Source organism: Kogia breviceps, chromosome 18 (genome assembly GCF_026419965.1).
Source record: "Kogia breviceps isolate mKogBre1 chromosome 18, mKogBre1 haplotype 1, whole genome shotgun sequence".
Lineage (NCBI taxonomy): Eukaryota > Metazoa > Chordata > Mammalia > Artiodactyla > Physeteridae > Kogia > Kogia breviceps.
In genome coordinates, this window is record NC_081327.1 from 50,390,846 (window position 1) to 50,415,693 (window position 24,848).

The 24,848-nt window shown below is 43.9% G+C and overlaps 1 long non-coding RNA gene across 1 annotated transcript in view; it reads right to left on the reverse strand.

The window, feature by feature from the left end:
- The window catches only part of LOC136793048 (uncharacterized), a 47,917-nt gene extending 35,234 nt beyond the window's left edge, over window positions 1–12,683 (reverse strand). The window contains exon 1 of the long non-coding RNA XR_010837789.1: window positions 12,637–12,683. This is a non-coding gene — a long non-coding RNA (uncharacterized lncRNA). The remainder of the gene's footprint in view (window positions 1–12,636) is intronic.
- Window positions 12,684–24,848: the final 12,165 nt, after the last annotated feature.

Below are 24,848 nucleotides of genomic sequence, written 5' to 3' on the forward strand. Positions count from 1 at the left end.
ACTTCTGTTATTTTCCAAACACGCCATAACGCATAGGTATGCATCCTCACGTACACCCAGACGGACAGAGGCGCTCACACTGGTAAACTCACTTGCAACTAACTGCTGTACGGTTTTATCACACGGAATCATAGCTGCCTGATTCCTTCCTTTACCTCTTCCTTGAATGTAAGCTTCGGAGGACTGAGTCTTATTTGTTTTGCTCTGATTTGCGCTGCTGTCTGGCAATAGCTTTCCTGTCGTTGAACAAGTAAATAAGACTGAAAAACAAACAAACTCAAAACCACATATACGCACAGCCAAACAGGAACTCACAAATACATGCCCAGCCCACGGGAATTCCTGACCACACTCACAGGTGTGAGTTACACATAGGCACAGTACATGTTTACACTGTGTAACTCTGAAGTTGTTACAGACACCGTTCAGCATCCCTACATACGTGTGCATGAAGATACTTCCAGAGAATTCCCAGCACCTGGCTGGCCTTCTGTGGCGCTTCCCGGTCCAGAGCAGATAACACAGATGGCACCTGGGACTTAGAGCCCTCTGCTCTTTAAAGCTCACCGCTTGCACCCAAGACCAGGTGATCACTGAATGCAGTAAACGTGCCTAATTCTGAGGCCTCTCTTTCAGGAGTCAGAACTCGACATCAGCCATCGGGGGAGACTTAATCTACGAAACATACTCTCTGCTCTGGGGTCTGAGATGGTGTGGAGGCCGAAGCAAAGATGTCAAATCATGTGTGGTCTTTAAATAACCCTTGATGTCTGTCACAGGAGTTGAGCCTGGGACCTGGACCCATTCCAGTCGGTGATTGATAATTCCAACTGGTAATTATGTGCTCTGGGTAGTTTCGGTTGGCATTCCGCACATCCTGTCCTCAAACGGCAAGAGGTGTTCCCGGGTTTCATGCCAGAGGTGGCTCCATTTCAAGCCCCATAAAGTTTCTAAATACCTTTGGAATGCTGTGGAATGAAAGATGCTATCCTCGTTAAACACATGGGCTTCTCGAAAGAAAACCCATTACTCTCGGATAATGACAAATTTTCCCGGTCCTTATGTTCCTTGTTAAAGGAAAATGTCAATTAATAAAGAACACGCACATAACCCTTCCCAGGAATTAACTATGTACGTCAACCAATGTCCCAGGGGGCTAAGCAAGTAATCTGCTTGCATATTATTGGATTCTTCAGAATATACGGAGATGTTCTAGATTGTTTTGATACTTTTCTTTTCGTTTTTTTGCTTTTTCACTTTTTGATATGCAATGAACCCCCCTTAGATTGAAGTCTGCTCACTTGTTCCCACATAGCATTTACCTCCATTTAAGAAGATGTAGGCTCTTTTAATTTTATTTTATTCCATTTTATTCTGTTTGTTCATTCATTGATGGACATTTGGATTGTTTCTGTCTTTTGGCTATTGTGAATGTTGCTCTGCTATGAATATTTATGTACAAGTTTTTGTGTGGACAAATGTTTTCAATTCTCTTGGGTATATACCTAGGAGTAGAATTGCCAGGCCATATGGTAACTCTATGTTTAACTGTTTGAAAAACTTGTAGGCCATTTTTAGATTGCACACTGCCAGGGCATTATGATAGTAGCATCAGGAATAAAATTGGAGTTCTCCTTTTCCTATCCTTGCAAAGGAAATCCAAAGCCAAATTAAGTTGAAAATGTAAGATGCTGACCTTGGAGGTGAGCTCTCTCAAGACCTGGGAGACAAGTAAGAGCCTGAGATGGGAGGGCCTCCCCTCATCAATTTCCTTACTTCTTGAGAATGTACCAGGGTTTGGGATGAACGCATAGTCAAGTCATTACCCTTACGTGTGTTCTCTATTGCTGTGTAACAAACTACCCCCCAAATGCAGTGCCTTCAAAGCATAGCACTTTATTATTTCTCAATTTGTGTGGTGACCAGGCTCAGCGGGGTGTTCTTACGCTGGTCTCACTAAGGGTTTTGCCAGCAGCTGCAGCCACATCCGAAGACAGGACCTGCTATGGCTCCCTCCTTTGCCATGCTGCCCCGGGGCTACTCCTTTCCATGTGGCATCCCCACGTGGTCTTTCCCTACATGGTCTCTCCAGCTGAGGAGCTGGACTTCTTACACAGGGGCTCACGGCTCCCAAGAATGAGCATGTCAAGAGGTAAGAAGCAGGAGCTGCCCTTCTTCTAAAATGCTGGGCCTGCAGCCAACACTGCATTCTACTCTCCGCGTGCTACAGTCTAATACGATCTCGGACCAGCCCAGATTCACCGTGGAAGGGACCACAGGTGCATGGGAGAGCCGGGAGGCCTGGGTCACTGGGGACCACCTTTGCTGAATAGCTCCCGCTCCTGTGTTGTCTTTTTCGTTGACCTCCAGCAAAGGCTACTAGTCTCTCACTTGATGCCCCGCAACAAGAGAAGCCATAGCAGTGAGAAGCCCGCGCACTGCAACGAAGAGTCGCCCCCGCTCGCTGCAACTAGAGGAAGCCCCGCGCAGCAACGAAGACCCAGTGCAGTCAAAAATAAATAAATTAATGTAAACGAGCAATTGTATATCTTTATATTTGTGTATACACAGAAAATATATGGATGGATACACATTAAAGAGATTTCTAACAGAGATTTCCTCTAGGGAACTGAGAAAGAGGTAAGAGGTAACCTTTCGTTTTATACTTCTCTGGATGTCAAAAAAATTGTAATTAGTTTGCACTTCTTTTATAATAAACAGTAATTAAAAGCCTAACCCAATTTTAGGAAACATTTGCTGAACTCTTAACATGAACAAGGTCCCATTCTTGTTTTTTTAGATCTAGTGATTTTAAAAGTGATAAGACATAGTTTGTTTTTTTCAAAGAAATCCTCAGCTAATTTGGACATACACAAATACATACAAAGACACACATACACACACATGTGCACTGCACATACCACACACCCACCATTAAACATCATTAAGAAGCAATATTCAACACACAGCAAACAATGGCCTAAGCCTGCACAATTTTTGCAAAATCCAAACCGGTGCTGAGAAGTTAATGTTCTCAATTGTATAATCAAAACAACCACGACCAAGCTCTGCTTCGCCCTTTCCTTCCTTGTGCTCAGATCGAGAATCTTCCTCTGGCATATAGAAGCTCAAGTCTGGCTCACTTAGCCCGGAGTGCACTGACTTGACAGCAGCCCAGGGAGCAGCCACCCTTGGCACCCAGCTGAGTCTTCTGCCCATTGATTGCCAATCTCTCAGAATGCCTCTCTCTCCAAGTGGGCAGGGTGCAGCCCAGGGGTCATTCCCAGATCACACATATTTCTGAGAACACGTTCTTTCTTGAAATGGTGATGCAATGCAGAAGAGGGTTTCGGGACTGATCAATGGCAGTGAGGGCTCTGTCAGGACGTACAACAATTTGACTCAGTTCAATAAGTTGAGCTTCTGGGGCAGGAAAAAAGCCCCCCCCACCCTGCCTGCGATCTAAAAATGTTGATATGAAGAACCCCGGTAGCTTCTGTCTCCTCTGCCCCAGCCGAATTCCCTGAAAGCACCCCCACCTTGCGACTGCTAATACTCAAACAAGTGGGATAGATCTCGGGTGGGAATGTATGGGGCATATTGAGAAGCTCATTGATCTGTAGGCTTCTCGGAGCCTAATGCTCCATCCGACAGGAGCTCTGAATACTTCTGAGCAAGTGCTTTTCCTCTGCCTGCCAGGGGCCCGCTTATCAATCATGACCCTTGTTCCGCTCAAGGCAGAAGGGAGTAATGACATCTATCCAGTGGTTCTGAGTTGGCTCCAAGGACCTGTTCTGTTGGAGAAGAATCTGAGGCCATAGCAGAGGGTGAGAGCTAGGCCTCCCCATATAGGAGAGATGGGAGAGGGAGGATAAAATCAAGGCAGATGTGGGCACTTTGTATGGCCTAAAATACTTCACGTGCACCATTTCATTTCTTCATGGCTACAACCCCGTGAGATCGGTTCTATCAATAGTTCCATTTTTCAGAAGAGGAAACTAAGGCTCTGAGATGTGAAGTAAAACAGTTTGAGACTTCAAAGAAAGTCCAAGAGTTTATGCAAAACAGCCAGAAAAACTCCACTTTGGACCAGTCCCACATATAATTTCGTTTGAACACAAGACTCTTCAGCCAAAATCAGAAATGCTTTGAACACTTTGACCTAATCTAGCTAGCAATTCTTTCCATTTTACAGATTGAGGGGCCTGAAACTTAGAGGAACAAAAAGAACTGCCCAAGTTGACATGGCCACCAAGTGGTCGTAGAACGCTCACAAGTAATAATTATATTACCAGCTATTATTTACTGTAAGTACATTACGTATCAGGCAATAAGCTTCTCATATATGATCTGATCTAATCCTCACAACACATGAGATAATGTAGCACCACCCTCGTGGGATTATGGGGAGTATTAAATAAAGTCAGGCTCTTCTTACTAACTCTCTGGTATGTTTCTAAATGTGGGTATACCTTCCTATAAGATCAACTAGGATCATAGAACTTTCTATACACACACACACTCATGCATGCTGAATCTTATCTTCACGTGGCATCTAGAAATAAATTATCATCTGGTATACACATTTAACTCTGCACAGAGGTGTGTGTGTGTATAAATGCACAGTTATTAAGAGCATGTAACAAAGCAGTGACTTTATTGTTCCTTCAAGAAACTCAAACTGTTTGTGAAACCTTTAATAGGGATTAAATAGCTGATAATCAGCTTTTACCATGTTATTGACCCTTCCGACATTTGTCTTAGTGATCTTCTGTATCTGAAATGGTGTGTGCAGACTGTGGGATCCATTTCTTTGTCTGGTTATGGGAAGATACTACCCACGCTTCAACCCTGTCCAGGGCAAAGGGGATGGGGCAGAGTTGGGGTAATTGCAGCTCACTGCCTCACCCCTCTGTGTCTCCCCTTCACGTCCCTCAGAAAAGTTACTTAATAAATAGCGGCAAGACATGTGTCTTCACATATGGCCACACCTCCTCCTTCTGTAGCTCATGGTTGGTTGGTCTGAGAAATAGAGGTGGTCCAGTTCAAAGAACATGGGTAATACCAGCTTCGACATCTTCTACCTTTGGGATCTGGGGTCAACAATTCAGTCTTACCGACTGTCTTCCTCATCTGTGAAACGGGAATAATAGTGGACCCATTCAATGGGCTCAGGTTTATTAAAGGTTGTGTGAGCTCCTTATGTGTTGACAACCCCCGTTCCCTTAGATTAGGTTCTCAAAGTGTGCTTCCCAGACCAGCTGCTCCAGCAGCACCTGGCAGCTTGCTGGAAATGCAAATGCTAAGGCCCCAGCTCTGATCCACTGAATCAGAAAGTCTGGGGGTGGACCCAGCAAAATAGGTTTTCACACACCCTTCAGGGGATTCTGGAGCAGCTCAAATCAGAGAATCACGTCTTTAGACTCTTATCACTTTGCATCTCGTACACCAAGTCCTGGCTGTCAGAAACTTCTTTTCAGGACCTCGAGTCTGCATCTGCTCTTGCCATGGGGCATTATTCCACGTCCCTCTATACTCCCTTCTCTTCCCTGGATAACTCAGATGTCAGACCTTTACCCAGAAGTCACTTCCCCCAGGAAGCATTGCCTGGACTCCCCTGACTGGATTCGATATTCCCGAGCCCTGTGTATTTCTCCTCTGCATATTCCAAGTCATGCAAGGCTTGTGGGTTTAAATGACCTGTTTCCCTAACCAAACTGCAAGGTCCCTCCAGGCAGGGCTCTTGTCAATGTTGTCCCCGGTGATGGGTAAATGGACAAGAAAGGCAGTGGAAGTTTCTAGCATCCAACCCCGAGGGGCATCCTCGAGACTTCCTTCCGCCAGCTAGCCTCCCCGGATGTCTCAATGCACACACTTCGGCCCTTCCCTGCCTTGACGCCTGAGATCGGACCGGGGGAAGCAATCTCTGGATCTTTCTGATGAACCACCTCTAACTATAGCGGGGTTGTTTTAGGTTTTTTGAAGCCTGTGTCCCAGCCCAGGTTATAAGGATCTGAAGAGCTGAACCACTGTATGAAATTTGTTTTTATATTTTCTCCAGAATTCCTCTATTGGCCCAGGTCAGACATTTGGTAAATAGGTGCTGACCCGGGGAAAAATAATGATGAGACAACATGGTGTCTGAAAGTCTAGCAATCTAGTTATTAATCATTGACTTTCTCACACAGGAAAGGGGACCAAACTTTAAGGGGAGAGACACTTAAATTATGCCTTTTTTAATTGGTGGGGGGGGAGGAAAAATGAAAACCCCTCTATTTATAATCAAAGGAGGGAGGGGAATAAAAATGAAGGGTAAAAATAAGAAAATGTGACATGGATAAGTTCTGCAAGTTAATGCCCCCCAAATATTTACTGAATTTACATTAGGAGAATATCATGGAAGACATACTATTTACACTAGGAGAATATCATGGAAGACATACTATGTACAAGCCAGTGTGTACCTGTCCTTGTGGATTGCATAGTACACATGACAAGTAACTTCCATAAGAGATCACAGGCTAATTTGAGCTGGTGGAGCAGAGAAAGCAGTCTGTGAAGGCTTCTCGGAAGAGGAAGGACATTCTGTACAGAGTTAGCGCTGAGGACAAATGTGGGGAGATCGGAAACATGCAGATGAGAAAGCTGTCCTCTACAGGGAGGTCCCCGAGCATGAGCAGTTCTATGCGACGGTGATGGATTGAACAAGGACCACAGAAGGAGGCCTTTGCTCCAAGAACTGCAGGTCCTTGAAGGCTCCTCAGCACTCCTGCCTCATGCTATGAAGAGGGCTCCTATCTTAGGACTACTCCAGGGAGTGCTTCTTAAACTTGAATGTCTATCAGAATCCCCTTGGGGGCTTCTTAAAATGCAGATTTCCGAAATGCAGTTCGCATTTCTTAAAATGCAAACTCCCTCTGAAGTTTCTAATTCAGTGGGTCTGAGGTGAGGCTGGAGAATTTCATTTCTAGCCAGTTTCCAGGTGAGGCCAATGCTGCTGGTCTGGGACCCACCCTTTCAGAACCCCTGGCCCAGCTAGTCCCCAGGTAAACATCAAGTCTTAGCTGAGAATGGGGTTGGGGGGCCAGAATGGGATAAAACAATGTGGCCCACTGGCGGCCAAGTCCTTGGTGCTGGCCTCGGGGACACTCGAGAGCCACACCACTCCCCAGTTTAACACCTGCCAACGTCCAGCGTCCCACGGCAAGGCCACGCGGGGCCCGCACCCGGCACTCTGCAGAGTTTGCCAACCCCAAGAACTCACACCTGGCAGAAAATAGCGTTGGGGGCTTGGCATGTCCATCTAGTTACCCGAGACTTGGCTCCCATTGAAACAAAATGTGCCTGCGTTAATTATTCCACCCAGTGAGGGCCTCAGAAGCATCGCGGTGGCTAATTACAAAGCCTCCCGCCTGCAAGCAGATCCCAGATCAGGCGGTTCTGGGTTCTAATGGCGCCATTCACTCCGATTAGGCATTGCCGCCCTTCATTATTGCCGCTGTTAACATCTGAATCCGAGTTTCTTCATCTTTGAAGTAGGGATGAGGTCGCTTTATTGTTTCAGTTTGGGTGCCTGGTCGCTGCTTATTAAATGCTAGTTAGTACATGATAAATGCAATTAGAGGGTCAGAGCTGACTGTTCAAACCCTCCTAGCCGCTCTGCTGGCCACTGGGACCGGGGCCAGTTCTCCAGCTCAAGGGAGAAGAATACGGCAGCTGAAAGAGTCTTAAGGAGCGTGTTTGTTACCAAGGCCATGTTCCAGTTGTTTAGACTTTTGTACCTTTCATCCATGTTCCATTTATTTTATATGTTCTTCCTTCCCTTCCCTGAAGGCAATGCTGGAGACACGTCTCAGGCACACCTGCCCCTGCTGTAGGACACAGGAGCCGTGGCCAGCTGCTCGTTTGGCTTGTTGTACTAAGGAGAAGGCCCAAGGCGCCTGGTTCCAGGTGTTACTTCAACTGATCAATGAACCCAGTTCTGAGGTCTCTGAGATGTTCTCTGTCTCTCCCTCATGAGCACAAGAAGCCTTCTGTGCATAAGGACGCTTCTGCCTTCTCAGATTCCACATAAAAGTGAGATCACACAGTATTTGTCTTTCTGGGTCTGGTTTATTTCACTTCGCCTAACATCCTCCAGGGTCACCCATGTTGTTGCAAATGACAGGATGTCCTTCTTTTTATGGCTTAATAATATTCCACTGTGCGTGTGTGTATTACATATATGTGTGTGTGTGTGTGTATAATTTTCTTCATCCATTCATCCACTGTATAAATTTTCAGTTATACGATGAATACATTCTGGGGCCCTGACACACAGGCTGGTGACTCTAGTTAATCACACGGCATTGTATATACCTGAAATTTATTAAAAGTAGATCTTAAGTCTTCTCACGACACACACACACGTGCGCGTGCGCACAGGTAACTATGTGAGATGTGGCCGTGTTAATTACCTTGATTGTGGGGATCATTTCACAATGTATATATAGGTCAAATCCCCAAGTTGTACACCTTAAATATACACAGTTTTTGTCAATTACACCTCAGTAACACTGGGGGAAAAAAGAAAACTGAGAAAAGCAGAAGGCCTCTTTCTCTCCCGGCTCAAGAACTCATTTGAGGCAGAAGAAGGGATAGATGAGCCTGTCCTCTTTCTTTCCAGGAAGTGGATGTGTGCCTCAAATGGCATCCTCCTCTAAGTGAGCTTTCCCAGCTGGTTCTGTCCTGTGGTTAGCCCAGCTGCAGGGCATCCTGGGAGAGCCAGCATCTCCTGCAGGGTGAACACATGGCTGCCCTGGACGAAGTCAGGGTCTTCTGAGCAAAGACAAAGGAGAGGATGGGTTTGGGGTGAGCAACTGCCCACATCCATCTGATGGCTGAGTTTGGAGGCATGTTGCATTGGGCTGGAAATGCCTTCCCTGCCACTTACTAGACAATCAGCTTGGGCAGTCTTGAGCTTTCCAGCTTCATTATTTGTCTAATTGTGGTAATAATCCCTCCACCCTGCCCCCGAGGCATCTGTGAGGGTTAAGGGATGTCACATATGAAATCACAAAGCACAGCCCCCAGTGTGTGTTCCATGAAGAGTAAACTATTATAATTAGTAATGAGAATGACAATATTCCTCCTTAATCTCCCTGGTCCCGGCTTGGCACCTAAACACAGTGTGTGCCATTTTCCCAGAGCCCTCCCGGACAGCCAGGAGGAGCGCCTCTGCCCCGCTGTCATTAAAGGACACGGCCTCTGGATTCCTTCCCGCAAGCTGGACTTTGTTCATCCCTGCGGAGAGCGTATCCGGAAAGCATACGGGCACTTAACCACAGCTTGGTTTGACCTTTAAGCTCTAGGAGCATAAAACCTCCTAGCATCTTGTTTTTCACGGTTAGAGTCCACACTGCCGGCTCCCCGCTCCCATGGGCTGGCTCAGGGCCAATCTCCTCTCCCAGAACTGGGAAGAACAGAGACTAATGACCCCTCATTGATATGTAACTTGCCCTAATATTGACCCTGGCCCTGTGGTCAGTGATTCCCATTGTGGGTAAATGATTGGGCTGTTTTGGCTTTTACCTCGTTTGACTTTTCCACAGTCTCCACCACTGGGTTTTTTTTTTGTCCCCCCCCCCCCACCCGGTACGCGGGCCTCTCACTGCTGTGGCCTCTCCCGTTGCAGAGCATAGGCTCCGGACGCGCAGGCGCAGCGGCCATGGCTCATGGGCCCAGCCGCTCTGCGGCACGTGGGATCTTCCCGGACCGGGGCACGAACCCGTGACCCCTGCATCGGCAGGCGGACTCTCAACCACTGTGCCACCAGGGAAGCCCTCCACCACTGTTTTGAACAACAAAAGGAATCTCAGCTCATCGTGTGATATAATCAAGACTCCTGCTATTGCTCTGTGGTGGGTATGTCTGCCAACCTGGCAGTATGTCTTCTGAATCAGCTAAGAGACTGTGATTGTCCTTCACTCAACACAAATGACAAAGTAGAAGTCCCCCCACTGGAGATGCAGCTATGTTACAGGATCCAAGAAAACACTGATAATGATAATTATTATGATGATAATAATTACTATTAATTTATGATGATAATAAATATTACTAATATTAATTGAATGCTCAAGATGGGCCTGGTGAGATAAGTGCATTAGACTAGATGCAATCATTCATTCCTCTGTTACTAATGCCTGCTAAGCTCTGAATTAGGCACCACCTTAGGTTCTTGCCCTGTGTGGGGATTCAGGTCATGATTAGGTCTGGTGTCATCAGGGCTATGAGGGAGGCCATACTAAAGATTATCAGGAGTAATAATATTATAGTTACCAGGTCTTAACTGAGTGCTTACTGCACAGTAGGCGTTTCAAGACACATTCTATTTTTAGCTATACCTTTTCATAGGTTCTCTTTGTAAGCCTGTTTTCTGGATGAGGCAACTGAAGTTCAGAAATGGTTAAGTAAGCAGTCCAAGGTCACACAGCCGGTGAAAACCTGCTTCTGGCTGAGTACAGAGCCCAGGCTAACACCAGAGCTGGGCTGCTTGTCCCAGATCTGCCTCTTGTCAACTTTGCCACCTTGGAAAAGTTGCTTAAGCTCTCTGGGCTTGGTTTCCCAATGTGTAAAACGGGTTTATAGTCTCACTGACTTACTTCATGGTGTGATAGTGAAGAGTAAATGAGTTCACAGGTGCAAAATGCTGGGGCCTTCTATGCCTACCTATCACCCAGTAAAGACAGGTCTCTAGTGGGGCTGGAGAAGTGACTGCTGTGCTCAGCTTTGAAGGGTAATTCAGAATTACCCAGGCGGGGAAGAGAGCTTTTGCAGAGGCACTGAAGTCTGGGAGGCATGGAGAGCCGAGGGGATTCACGGCCAGTTCAGGATAGCTGAAAGTTGACTGTGTGCCAGGAGGTGGGTGGAGCAGAGAAGCAGGTAGAAGCAGGATTCCAGAAGGCTCTGAAGGGGACTTGGAGCCTTCTCTAAAGGCAGTGGGGAGGCAGTAAGAGTGTGAAGCAAGGAAATGACTCTTTCTTCCCCTAAAGAAGAAATGATTCTAGACTCCAACTCCAGGACCGGAAGTCCTGCTCTAGCCCGTGCTGGATAGAAGACTCACTTCGTGTTGACCAAAGAAACGCCATTTCCTCCTAATCCTCCTCTGGGACTGGCCGTGTCAGGCACACCAGGCCCACAGCTGGCTCTTTTCCAACTCTCTCTCGGCTGGCCTTCTGCAGGGGTTCCCAGCCCATGCAGAGGGCAAGGTCGGGGTACAGGGGAGGTCACTGGCTTTCTTGTTACCTTATAATCTGTGGGCGAGGGCTGCACCCTTCAAGGGCGAAGTTCACAGTCAGGGCACCCTCGCCATGATATGATCCCGGGCTTTTAAATACCCCGGGCTCTGAGGTCTCTCTGAGGGGGACCAGGCTGAAATGAGGGGCTCCTACTTGCAAAACAGGGAACCATGGGTTCAAAAATCCCCCCGAGGGAACCTGCACTCAGCAGGTTCCATATCCTCAGAGGACCGTTTGCGCGTTTGAAGGGCTGGGTCAGCTGCGGGGCCCACGGGGACCTTGCAGTCAGTTCTGTTCTCAGGAGAGTGCCCCCAAGGTGGAGAAATGGAAAATGGGGCTCCTGGTGGGCCCTGGGCTGCCCAAGGGAAGAGGGCTGGCCTCCACATTTTCCCAGATCCATGTGGGCAGCTACAAAGGAGCTTTTGAGGATAAACAAATACGGAATTGAGAAAATAAGGAAGGAGCTGGCATCTGAGGAATGCGAGTATTTAGAAAATGCTCGTGTGTGAAGACAGAGCAGGCTGTTCTGTTATAGGTTAGATGTCTGATGGCCTGGGACAGGGGAACTGCAAGAAAGGAAAAATTAAAAAAATGTTGGTGGAAACAAGGTTTCTTCAGGGTGGACTGTTTCCCACAGGCAAAAATGAAGGGTGGAAAGCACAGGACTTTGAGGGATAGTATGGAGGTTATTCTATCACTTCACGTTGTAGTCAACCGAATATTAAGAAATACCACTATCCACTGCTCTCACATTGTCACGGTTTATTTTAATTCTTGTGTTATTATTATGATTATTATGAGTTTCTTTGCCGAGAGATCCAAGGGGTTTGCGTCTATCAGTTTCTGGAGAGAATCAGCACGGCAGCGTAGAGGGTGACAGCTAACCACGGCAGACACAAGTTAATAGGGAAATTCAGGGTCAAATCAAGGAAGGGCCTGGTTACCATATTCTTTAAGCTTCTGCAGACAATGGCAGAGGGCAAGTAACTAATTGCGTACACAGTCAACCTTAAATTTGCAAATACTTTGATCCTTCCTTGAACACATCCTAGATCCCTTTTCTTGCTTCTTGCCTCCAGCAAGTTTGTTTATTCATTCATTCATCTATTCATTTGCTCAGTGACCATTTTTGCACATCTGATAAGCGCTAAAAGTCACTGTGTTAGTCGGGTCGTCCTCCATGAGCGTTACATATACCGCACTGTCACACTTACTCATTACTGCGGGGCCTGTGCCATTCCGGACCCCTTTTTCAAGACGGTGAAGTGGATCCTGAGATTTGTGTTCGCATCTAATGCCACTACAGTAAATTACTATGGACTTAGTGGTTTAAAGCAACACGAGTGTATTATCTTACGGTTCTGGAGGTCGAAGTCCAACGTGGGTCTCCCCGGGGCTAAAATCAAGGTGTCGGCAGGACACACTCCATTCAGGAGGCTCTATCCATGAATCCATGCGCTTGATTTCTCTGGCTTCCGGAAGCTGCCTGCATTTCTTGACTTGTGTCTCCTTCCATCTTCGAAACCTGTAACAGAGGGTCTGGTGTTTTTCCTATGGCATCGCTTCAGCACTGACTCCCGTTCTGCCTGTAGCTTCCAATTTTAGGGACCCTTGTGATTACACTGGGCCCACCTGGATAATCCAGGATAAACTCTATTTGAAAGTCAGCTGGTTAGCAGCCTTAACTCAGTCTGCAACCCGAGTCTCCTCTCGCCAATTAAGGTCACATAGTCACAGGTTCTGGGGATTAGGAGGTGGCCCTCTTCAGGGTCCCTTATTCTACCACAGAGTAACTGACTCGTTCATGGTCACATGGTCAGTGAGTGGCAGGCCTTGCATGCCAGCCTTGGTGGCTTGGCTCAGCCTCTGCTTTTTCCCTCCTCTCCCGGTCCATGTGCCAAGGGCCCAGCTGGGGGCTGAGGACACGGGAGTATGAAATACGCTCAGACTCTGACCTCATGGCTCTTCTACTCCATTGGTGTCTTGGAGCAGGACCTCATACACTGTGGGCCAGAAGAGTTTAAGGCACTAAAGGATGGAGAGAAGCTTTAAGCTAGAGGTAGTGCAGGAAGAAGTTACCCTAAACTGAGCACACTGAGTGAACATTTTCGGACCAAGGAGGGGTGGGGGCTGAGGAGGGGGGCACTGAAGGTAGGTTGGAACAATAATTAAAGACACAAGTAGAGCCCACTGGGGACCCGCCTGGGGCCAGTCCTTTTGCCCCCACTTTGACTATGTGTTGACCTGTGTGAAGCTTGCGTCCTGGTATTCTTGTTTTCATGCCCTTTGTACGTGCCCACATGCACACTCGTGTGTTTGTACTGCCTTGGGCTCTGTGGCGCTGCAGTCAGGCCCAGACATGCACACGGCCCTGGGAATATCCAGGCCTTGGGGCTGCCTAATCAACCCTTGAGCATTGCTAGCTGGGGCATCACTCCTGGGTCTTCTGGAGGCCCAGCTATGAGGCCAGTCACAGGCCAAAGGAGAACAGATGGAGCTGGCCTCCAAAGCCAGACTCACATCTTTCCCAAAGCCTGCTCCCAACCAGGCACCCATCCCCTATCCACCCTTTTGGGATTAAAGGACCTGAATTGGAGCCCAGTCTCTGCCAGCTGGTGACTGCTGGATGCCAACCTCCTTGAGCGTCAGTTTCCACATACGTAAAAATGGGCATAGTAATAATACCTCCAAGGAGCTATTGCAAAGATGAGATGAACACGAATGCGCTTTGTGGCTGTAAGGCACATGTGAGCAAGCTGTATTATTCAAGCAGTGCACGGCAAGTGTGATAGCCGGATCTCTCAGATGCCTGTGATAGACCCAGCTAAACTACGGAGATAGGACTCTAGGAATAAGAGGAATTGTTTTAACAAATCACTCCAGAGATCACTTATTTAAGTGAAATTTGTCCCCTTGGAATACCAGACACATATTTGAGCATAATCAAAATGTTCTCATTTAATTTCCCTTTTGAACCTAGGATAGTCATTTGGATTCCTCGGTGAAGGCAAGTCTCCATCTCTGAAAGTAGACTTCATTTTTTTTAAAGCCAAAACACCTCTACTGCCAAATCTTATTAATAAGGAGAAGATAATGGTTTGGGGCCAAATCTTTTTTCCTAAATGCCATGAACTGGCCAAGGGAGGTGTTCCCAAGAAACAGTTTTCGGCTTCTTTTTGCACAGCTTGCGGTGTTGCACTCAGGGAGAGCTTCTCCAGGGAAAGTATTTACCTGGAACCATCAGAGGCGGCCAGGTTGTCAGATGGCTTATTATGCTCATTTGTCACAGCAGAGGTTTTGCTACAAAGGCTCCTCCTACCCACTCAAATCCCCCCAAACACAGAGCTTTCTTTACCTTATATTCTGGGCCTAGGAGAGAGTATAGCTTTGGTATCAATATACAAGGGTGAGGTTTGGGAAACCCGCCGCCTGATTTCTGATCCTGGCTCCAACACTTGCTTGCCAGGTGATCTGGGGAAGTCTCTGAACTTCACTACTTTACTTTATTCATTGATTATTCACCCAGCGATTCTCAACCGAGGGTGACTGTCCCCCTGACCCGGGACATCTGACCACGCCTGGGGCCATTACTGGTTGCCACAGCTGGGGTGGGGAGAGTGTGCTACTGGTACCTAGTAGGTCACGGCCAGGGATACTGCTAAACATCCTACAATGCACAAGACAGCTCTCCCAACAAAGAATTATCTGCCCCCAAATATCCACAGTGTTGAATTTGGAAACCTTGTACTAAATAGAAATAATATTAGTACCGATCTCCCAGGGCTGCTATGAGGATTGAATGAGGTAACGTATCCAAAGTGTTTACCGTGTTGCCTGATGGGTGCTGGGGTGCAGTTGGTGTTAATTCCATTAATGAATATAAGCAGCATTTTGACTATAATGTTCAACCTGCCTTGCATACCCACCACCTTCTCTGTTCTTTGCACCCTCACTACTACTGAACATCCTCATTTTGATATGCATTTTCACAGAGGCCTCTGGAGACAGAAACGAGGTCATCTAGCAGGTTAGTGGAGGAATAGATCTTCTGTCCTTGAAAATTCTCACACCCTGTCCCACTGCTAGCAAATTCTTCATCCTGGGATGAAGGCCAAAGACGATTATGAACATTACTACCTCAATTAAAACAATCGTTCCCGTGTATCTGGTGCTTTATACACATTATTTCAATTTAATATTTCCTATAACTCAGGAAAGGTATTACTAATCGCCCAGATGGCCAAGGCTCAGAAAATATTAAGCGGCTTGGCCAAAACTAAAGGGCTAGGAAGAGGCAACAGCCAGATTTAATCCCACATCCATTTTGACAAATATCGTACATTCTATGATTCCTGATGTTGAGTAGAGACGTGGTGAGGAAACTGTTGCTGTCTGGCCACGGGACCAGCGCTCTGGACTGAACGCCTGCTCCTTTCCTAAAGAATTTGTGTGTGCTTCTCTCAGCTTTGTAGCATTGAGGAGAGCTGTTAGCTGCCTAATTAAACATATTTGTTTCAGGCATGAAAATAGTCGTAGTTAAAACCTCTGAGTATCTGTAACTTGTCTTTCAAGTGTTATTAAAAATTCATTTTCTAGAACACTGATTGATCTCCATTTGCCCCCTCCCAAGCAACAGGATCTATGTTTTCACAATCCATAATGCAAACTCAATCTTGGGAGGAATGTTAAAATGATAAACATGTTACTTGTGATGTGTGGCTGTTTAATGAGGATGCTATCGAGCAGGGAAATTAGACCCAGGTCAGATGTGGTTCTGAAGGAGAGCCCTGCAGGAGGCAGAGACTTTCAAAGAGATTTTTCTTCTTGGGAAGAGCGTGTTGTGTATGTACCTCTCTTTCCAAAGCTTTTCCAAAACACATTGGCCTTTCTGCTTCCTCTCTGACTCATGTTTCAAAAGTGTGTGGATCTATTCGTTTTACAATTTCTCTTGCTAAATGGAGTCATAATTGATTATTCCTTGAATTTAAGCTTTTGTGATTGTAGCTGTTAACTTTTCATTGTGGTCATGATGAAAGTATCGGTGGGGAGAAGGAGAGGGTGGTTTTCTTAGCATCTGATCTCTGAACGTACTCTCTGACTTTCTCATCTTCTGAAAGGCAGTATAAAGGGGATGGCTCAGTGTCGAGAAACACAGAGATAAACAAGCGTCTTAAGTTTCTCCTTATGTTCACAAAATTGAATCCGTGGACCAATTTTGTAGAAAGATCTCCACACCAACAGCTCAACTCCCCAGATTGATCCTGCAGCATTTTGATTTGGTCTTTTCTCCTGGTCATAGAGCCTTGCTACTTTTAAGTGTGGTCAACAGAACAACATTATCACTATTACCTGGAAGCCTCTCAGACATGCAGAATCTATGCTCCACCCCAGAACCACTGAATCAGGATCTGCACCCTCATGGAGAGTCCCAGGTGATTCACGGGCATGTTGAAATTGGAAAGACACTGAGTATAGAGTCCCTTGTTCAAAGCCATATTACCAGTCATGCTGTCGGCCTTAGACTTCCTCCTTGTTGAAAGAGGCTGTGGGATATAAGCTCCCTTCCAGTCCTGAAGTTATGGACCTAACAACCACTGGGCATCTTTTTTATGTCATCTTCCATACAAGACATTGGGGCATCCTTCAAGCACGGTTCCTGTCCCCCGATGTTTCTCCATGCACAGGAGACAGATGACAGAGCAGCCCTCTTGAATAGAATATTCTATTCTAGATGTTCTAGATCATATATATATTAGCCATGCCAGGCTCCTGAGTACTTGAAATGTGGCTGGTGCAACTGAAAAACTGCACTTTGGTTTCATTTTCATTAAATTTAAATAGCCATGTCTGGCTAGTGACCACCATATTAGATATTGCAGCTACAGAAGATACCAACATGCTTATGAGAACATGAACAGGGTCTGTAGGAGCAGTAAGAAGGGAGGAGATCACCCAACCTGGGCCAGTGCCAGGCATCCAGGCATCTTGGTTGATGACATGGAGGGGACTCAGGGACCCTCCCCTTGGGAGGCTTAAAGTCCACCACAAGCTCTTTTCCCACCTTATCTCTCACTTCCAGCCCTCCCTCCCTTCAGAGTTGAAACCATCCTTGCTTTCCATGTACAAGCTTCCTAAAATCTTCTTTTTCCTTCTTCTGCCTAAAAAAATTCCTTTTCATCCTTTAAGATCAAATCCAAAAGCCTGTCTTGAAATTCCAGGTCAATATCACTTCCATTTGGCTCCTTTGTCCCAATGCCCCATTGGCCTCTACCTGGTAGAAAGTATCAAGGCCCAGGAAGAGAAGATGTGGTTGGGAAGTGGAAAACCAGGACCTGAAGTTCTACAGATCGGATGTGAATTCCAGTCTAGCTTTGTGAACTTGGGCCAGTTTGATAATCTCTCTAAGCTCCAGCTTCCACATTTGTGAGATGGAGGTTAAAAGAAAAATAGGCTTATAAGTTGATTGTGATTTAAATGATTGTCTGCATGTAACTCTTAGCTCAGTGCCTAGTATGTCATGAGCCCTTGAAAAATACATTAATAGACAACCAACAGCGACCAACTGTATAGCACAGGGAACTATACTCAAAATCTTGTAATAACATATAATGGAAAAGAATCTATACATATATAACTGAGTCACTTTTTTGTATACCTGAAACTAACACAACATTGTAAATCAACTATATTTCAATAAAAAGTATTTATTATTTGTACTATATTTTTATCAGCATATCCTCCTCTATATTCTTGTATTACTGATGTCTAATTACAAAATGATGTGGTATGAGCTCTCCTAAAAAACCTTTTCATGACTCCTTTTTACCCCATAAAATGGCTGGCACAAAGTTGGTGTTTAATGAATATTTAATGAATAAATGAACAAATTAATGAGGGGATGAGTATGTGGATGGATGAATGGTTAGATAGATAAATGCTTGACTGGCCCATGGAGATGTCCACTGAAAACAGCAATCTCTCTCAGGGCCAGTGACATTTGAAAGTGACCATCATATGGCATAACGGTCCCTCTCCTAAATGCCCTACACTCACCTACTGCCTGATGAAAAGAATAGGAATTATAACACAAGAGGCGTACCTTGTTTTACTGTGCTTCGCAGATATTGCATGTTTTACAGATTGAATGTTTGTGGCAACCTTGCATCCAGCAAGTCTATTGGCATCATTTTTTCAACAGCATTTGCTCACTTTGTGCCTCTGTGTCACGTTTTGGTAATTCTCGCAATATTCAAAAAATCTTCATTATTATTATGTTTGCTATGATGATCTGTGATCAGCGATCTATGATTGTATTAGTGCAAAAAGATTATGATTCACTGAAGGCTCAAATCATGGTTAGCATATTTTAGCAATAAAGCATTTTTAAATTAAGGTATGTATGTACATAGGTTTTTTAGACATAATGCTATTCCACACTTAATAGATTACAGTATAGTGTAAACATAACTTTTTAAAGTGAAAGTACAGTTGACTTACAATATTATATTAGTTTCAGGTGTACAACAGTGATTCGCTATTTTAATAGATTTTCCTCCATATAAAGTTATTATAAAATATTGGCTATATTCCTTGTTCTGTACAGTTAAACGTACGTTTTCTATGCACTGGGAAACTCAAACATTCGTGTGAGTCAACTTGACTGTGGTGGTCTGGCACTGAATCTGTAATATCTCTTCCTGTAATAAGTACTTCTTCACTACAGAGAATAAGAAAATGTCAGGGAAAAATGACAGAAGCATTTTAAAACAAAATCCCATCATCCACACAAAGTTACTGAGTCTTAGCAGGTTAAATTGTATCCTTCCAGGCTTTGTTCGGTGTATTTATTTTTTAAAAATCTAGGATTATATTGTATTTGTAATTCAGCTGCACATTTTCAAAATTAACAAAGAGATCCCGACACGCAACCCTAAGCTGGTGACTATTTGGAGCAGCTGGGGCTCTCAGAGGCTGCTGGGAAAAACCAAAGCTAGTGCAATCCTCTGGAAAACTGTTTGGTGGTCTCTGCTAAGGCTGCATATATGTAGAGCCAATGATCCTGCAAACCTACTTCTAGGTACATACCCAACAGATACATGTGCATGTGATCACCAATAGGAGCCCATACAAGAATTATGGCCACACTACACATATGGATAACACTAGAAACCACCCAAACGCTCATCCACAGTAAAGTGGGTAAATAATGGTAGTATAGTAACACAATGGAATGGAGATAAGGAAACTACAATTCTGCACGACAACAGAGATGAATCTTGCAAACAAAATATTCAGAGGAAGAAGCCAGGGACAAAAGAATACACATGGTAGGATTCCACGTATCAAGTTCAAAACTAGGCAAAACTGATCGTAACCCTGGGAGGAAGTAATGATGAGAACGGGACACGAGGAGGGCTTTGAGGTGATGTTTTTTTGCATCCAGGTACCAGGTATATGTGTGTGTTCATTGAACTGTATGCTTATGATTTATGCTTTTGTCTGTGTCTGTTATACGTCAATAAAACCTATTTAAAAAAAAATCTCCCATGACATTTTTGTATACTCCTTTTGTAAGCTCATGTTAATGATTGCAAACTGTTCCATTCGGTTGATGTGCCACATTTACCTATTTTCCCATGATTAGATACTTTTTTCTTCCAGTTCTTTCCACCCTTTTCAACAACGCTTTGATGACAATACTTGTATGTGCTTGGAAATGTGGATAAAGGCTTATTTCCTTAGGATTGAATTGATCCCAATAAGTGAAATGAAAGGGTCTGGAGCCTCTTGGTACTATTCCCAATTGCACAGAAAGGGCTGCTTTGATCGTCATTCTTGATGCTGGTTTATTTGTTTGCATGAAAAAAGTTCATACGGTCAGGGTTCTGAGCAATTTTGACTTTCAAGAGTATTGGATGAGCGTGAACATCTGATCATACCCCTACCAACTGTGGGCTCTCTCAAGGAAAAAAAAATTTTTTTTCGATGAAAAACAGTCTAAGTGAGAATTCATGGTTCTCACTTTGCATTCTGTTTCCCCGGGGATGGCTTTTCCAGCATCAAGCAAGAAGGCGCCTCTTTCTCAGGACCCAATTTCCCATCTCAAGGAAAAGCCAAGCACAGCCTGCTAAGTGCAGAGGGTGCTGAGAAGTATAGATTCCCACGCAGAACACAGGCGATTTCATGCACAAAATGGATATTTTGCTCCGTTTTGCTGAGCTGAAATCAAGGTGTGCGCTGGAGGCCTGACAGGTCCTTAGCTGTAGCAGCACAAACGTGCTGTTACAAGACTCGAAAACTGTTTTGAAAGGTTTGCTTAGTTTTCCAAAAAGAACTGTCAGTTCCCAGCTAGCGTGAGGCTGGCTGCTGAGGTGGGGAAGGAACCAAAAAGATAAATAAGAATACGAATCCAAATACATACATACACACACACACACACACACACACACACACACACACACACACACATATCAGTATTTTTCTAAGTAGTAAGCAATTATTTTTATTTTAGTTGAAGTCTATTTGACATACAGTATTATGTTAGTTTCCATACAGTCTTCATGTTAATGCCAGGAGGATTCAATAGCACAGGGCCGGGTTTATACAGATGCCAAAACACCAGCAAGAATCACAAGCAATCTGACAAGTTGAGGCTTGAAACCAGAAATAGCAGAATTGATTTAAGACATTCACTCTCACATCCAGTTCACCCTAAGAAGAGATTTGGAGTCTAATGATCCAGGCTAGGGCACTGAAATAAATGTTCTGGTCATTCTTCTTAAAAAAAAGAAGGGAAATAGAAAAAAAATCTTTGGGATATAGAAGCAACTGGTTTCCATGTTGGGTTTTAGCGAGGAGATAAAGATTATTTTCTGAACATTCCTTTGGCTTTTCAGGAGGTGACAGAGGGGATATTTTTGTCCTGTAAATTTTACTCACTAAGAAGATGTGGTTGTCTGACCCAAATCACTGCCATAGACTTTTTGCTGTGAACCCCACAGCAAAAGGAGTCCATGACTCACAGGTAAAAAAAATTTTTTGGTCATAAATCAGTTTTTACTCTGAATAAGATGGTAAACCAAGTCAAAAGAGCTGGTTCTAGGGACAAAGCTAATGATTTGGCTACTGCCTTGGTGGTCCTGCTATATCAAAGGAAGAATTCTGAGGGGGGGGCACTTGTAGGGGGGACAGGGGAACGAATCAATCGGGGGTAGAGGGGAAAAGCAGAGGGGTGGTGCGGGGGTCCCTCCCCTGGAGGAGAGCTTTAGAATCTGGTGAAACTCTCTACCCCTTTCCCCATGTGTGAAAATCATACACCTAACAAAATCGCTCAACTGTTTTTCCTATAAGTCAAATGAAAAGTTGGCATTTTGTTTCATTGAAAGCAATTTATAAAAAGCAACTGTACAAAAATATATACGTAAATATACTATAAGTGCTTTCGGCAGCTGTAATAACTAAAGCTAGCGGGAAACACACTATATATCTATCAATAGTGGAATAAAACAACAAGTGATGAAACCTCCACATAATAGGATTGCTGTGGCTACCAACAAAAAAGTAGACCCACACATCCTGACATGAGAGAATGTCCATGGTATGTTCCTGAGACAAGCAAGTGCAGAACAATATCGATAGTATAGACCCCTTAAAAATCTCTCCCGCAAAACAGGTGGAAATTTTCTCTTTTTATTTTACACATTTCTGTGCTATCTTCTTTCTTAAAAATCAAGTCCAATGAAAGAAACATACATAAATGATTTCCTGGACTATCTGTAAGGCTTTTTGTTTGTTTGTTTATTTGTTTGTTCTTCCAAATCAAAAGTAGCTGTTTTGGTAAGAAATTTAAAATGGAAACCCTTTCTATTAAGCTGTGGTCCTACACTAGGGGGATGATTCCTCTTTTTAAAATATTCTTTAATAATATTAAAAAAAATTTTATTGGCGTATAGTTGCTTTACAATGTTGTGTTAGTTTCTGCTGTACAGTGAAGTGAATCAGTTATACATATACACATATCCACTCTTTTTTAGATTTTTTTTCCATATAGGTCATTACAGAGTACTGAGTAGAGTTCCCTGTGCTACACAGTAGGTCCTTATTAGTTATCTCTTTTATATAGTAGCATGTATATGTCAACCCCAATTTCCCAATTTATCCCCCTTACCCCCTGGTAACCATAAGTTTTTTTCTACATCTGTGACTCTATTTCTGTTTTGTAAATAAGTTCATTTGTATCATCTTTTTTAGATTCCACATATAAACGATATCATATGATATTTGTCTTTTCTGATTCCTCTGTAGAAGCAGGGTCATTGTGAGGTTTTCTGTGGTTCTACCAATACTTGGACCTCAGTTACAGTTGTGATTTTCCACTTCCTAAGTTCTCTCTTGTGCTATTTGCAGCTCTGCCTGGAAGGCAGGTGTGATTAGGCCCAGAGCTGTCTTGCCCGAGACGATATAGCTGGAAGCAGCCGAACCAGTCCTCCAGTTACTACTGTCTGACCCTAAATCCCAAGACTGGCAATTGCCCAGAGCTAGGTCCTTCCATTTATATATCTAAAATGGTGGTCTTAGAACCTTACTCTTTGATTTGTTGGGAAAATTGGTAGCTGTTCATTTTATCTCAAGACTGCCCACTAAAAATCATTCTTTCTGGTTTCAAACTGCTTCATAGCTGTTTGACTTTGGAAAATTCGCTTAACATCTCTGCACTTCAGTTTTCTCAGCTATAAAACTGAGATAACAATTATGCTTACCTCTAAGGGTTATTGTGGAACTAAATGAACTAACATTTGTAGAGTAGTAAAGGCAGTTTCTGGTATATAGCAAGAAAATAATGAGTGCTAGCTTTAATTATTAATATTAAACTCATTTTGCAGACTTTGGCATATCACATGCCTCAGTTTCCTTATCTATAAAATGTAGCAGTAACATCCATTTCTCAGGGTTTTTATGACAATTAAATGAGATAATGTATGTAAAGTACTTGGCATCAGATAGGAGCTTAAAAAATGTTAGCCCTTTTTCCTTTTCTGAACTTCTGCTTCTTAGATGACCCTCATCCATGGGTAGTAATGATATTTCTGTGAAATGCTTGTTGGTATTTATGAGGACAAGATGCTCATATTGGCTAAGAGTGACCTGGAGAATTATTTATGAGTCAGACAAATAGCACAGCAAAGGAAAAGCCCCGACAGCCAAATATTCCTGTGCCTGCAGCATAAAGAGTAAAGTGGAGTAGGGCATTCAGAGAGCATTCTGGAAGCCCCTGGGAAACCATGAGGGCAGAATGATGGGAGAAGCAAGTCAGCATTTCCCAGTGTGGAGAAACCCTTCAAAGATTGGGTGGAAGAAACTTTGCTAATCCCACGTCTAACTACACCAAAAATCCAGGCATGTTTATTGCAGGAAACAATGAACAAGGGTTCTTCACCTCTAGGAATGGCCTTGCTGGGTAAGAAATGCATTAGGGGAATCAAAAGTCCCTTAACCAGAAGTGTATACAAATTAGAGCTTTTGGCATGGACCTCTCTGTATACTCTGTGTTAGGGAAGGAAATATGTAATACAATATGCGACAAAGGGTAAAAATTCATCCAATTCCTAAGTGAAAATAGAGTCTGGGACAATTGCTTCCCAGTTAAGCCATATTTTCATTCATTGAAGTAAGTGATAACTGTGATATGATGATATTTCTAGAATTCTTGATTTCATTGTTCTCAGATGTTTGGCTTTTTTTTCCCCCTTCCATCCTCCTGGAATCTTTTGACCTGGCATATAAAACTGTATTTCAGGACAATGCACTTATCCATGCTAAACTGTATTTTTTCTTACTGGAAAAATAATTTAGCATAATGATTAAGAGTGTAGGGTTGTTTCCGATTTTTTGTCATTAGTGGAAACAGTCCCATTTACCACTGCAACAAAAAGAATAAAATACCTAGGAATAAACCTACCTAAGGAGACAAAAGGCCTGTATGCAGAAAACTATAAGACACTGATGAAAGAAATTAAAAATGATACAAACAGATGGAGAGATATACCATGTTCTTGGATTGGAAGAATCAACATTGTGAAAATGGCTATACTACCCAAAGCAATCGACAGATTCAATGCAATCCCTATCAAATTACCAATGGCATTTGTTACAGAACTAGAACAAAATATCTCACAATTTGTATGGAAACACAAAAGACCCCAAATAGCCAAAGCAATCTTGAGAAGGAAAAACAGAGCTGGAGGAATCAGGCTTTCTGACTTCAGACTATACTACAAAGCTACTGTAATCAAGACAGTATGGTACTGGCACAAAAACAGAAATATAAATCAATGGAACAGGATAGAAAGACCAGAGATAAACCCATGCACATCTGGTCACCTTACCTTTGATAAAGGAGGCAAGAATATACAATGGAGAAAAGACAGCCTCTTCAATAAGTGGTGCTGGGAAAACTCGACAGCTACATGTAAAAGAGAGAAATTAGAACACTCCCTAATACCATACACAAAAATAAACTCAAAATGGATTAAAGACCTAAATGTAAGGCCAGATACTATAAAACTCTTA